The following is a 1,243-nucleotide window of genomic DNA, read 5'->3' on the forward strand; positions in this document are numbered from 1 at the left end:
TTAGAGAATAAAGGTGTATTTAAGGATACTATAATAGAGAGATACCTAGAGAAAGAGAGAGAGAGATAAACTTCTGCCTCCTTCGGTTTCCGAATTGGAATAGAGATAAATAGATATATATAGAGAGAGAAAGAGATCGGGATAAATATGATATGGGAAAAAAAATAAATCCACTTGGTTTCCGACTTGGTGCAAACCAAAGTCATCGTTCCCTTTGGTTCGCACAACCCAAAAGTTATTCCAGGGGTCTCCAGGAAGATGAAAAAATACGGGATTGTATCAAGAATTATGTACAAAAAAATATGAGATCTGGTTCAGAAGGAATTGCACATATAGAGATTAAAAAAAAAATCGACCTAATTCAGGTCATAATCTATATTGGATTCCCAAATTTGTTAATAGAGGGTCGAACGCGAGGAATCGAAGAATTACGGATCAATGTACAAAAAGGGTTTCGTTCTGTGAACCGGAGACTTAACATTGCTATCACAAGAGTTGCAAAACCTTATGGACAACCTAATATTCTTGCAGAATATATAGCTCTACAATTAAAGAATAGAGTTTCGTTTCGAAAGGCAATGAAAAAAGCTATTGAATTAACTGAACAAGCTGATACAAAAGGAATTCAAGTGCAAATTGCAGGGCGTATCGACGGAAAAGAAATTGCACGTGTCGAATGGATCAGAGAAGGTAGGGTTCCCCTACAAACCATTCGAGCTAAAATTGATCATTGTTCCTATACAGTTCGAACTATCTATGGGGTATTAGGCATCAAAATTTGGATATTTGTAGATGAGCAATAATGGGTCTTTCCTTCCCATTCTATACTGCGATAGAACAAAAAATGACAAACTCTTTCATTCATTCTTTTTCCCTTCAATCAAAAATGAACAATTCTAATTAGAATTATTAATTATTTCTAATTATTAATTATAATTATATAGGGTTGAATAAAAATTCGATTGATCATTTGGTAGAATTGCTATGCTTAGTGTGTGACTCGTTGGTTTTTTCTTTAGAGTTGGATTCAAAAAAAAAAAAAACAATGGACCAGCCCATAACTAATAACTAGAGAACTAATAACCAGCTCATTGCTTCGTATTATCGAGATCCAAGAAAGCAGTCACTATATGATGTGTTGATCATATAGTTGTAGCAACTGAAATCGTTTTTTTTTTTTTCATAAAGGAAAAAAAAATCTGATTATGGTTTGTAAAGCGAAAATAGAGGGATATGGGTAAAA

The sequence above is a fragment of the Tasmannia lanceolata genome, unplaced genomic scaffold, assembly GCF_043159265.1.
Source record: "Tasmannia lanceolata isolate RefF3 unplaced genomic scaffold, GAP_Taslan_0.1 ptg000337l, whole genome shotgun sequence".
Classification (NCBI taxonomy): domain Eukaryota; kingdom Viridiplantae; phylum Streptophyta; class Magnoliopsida; order Canellales; family Winteraceae; genus Tasmannia; species Tasmannia lanceolata.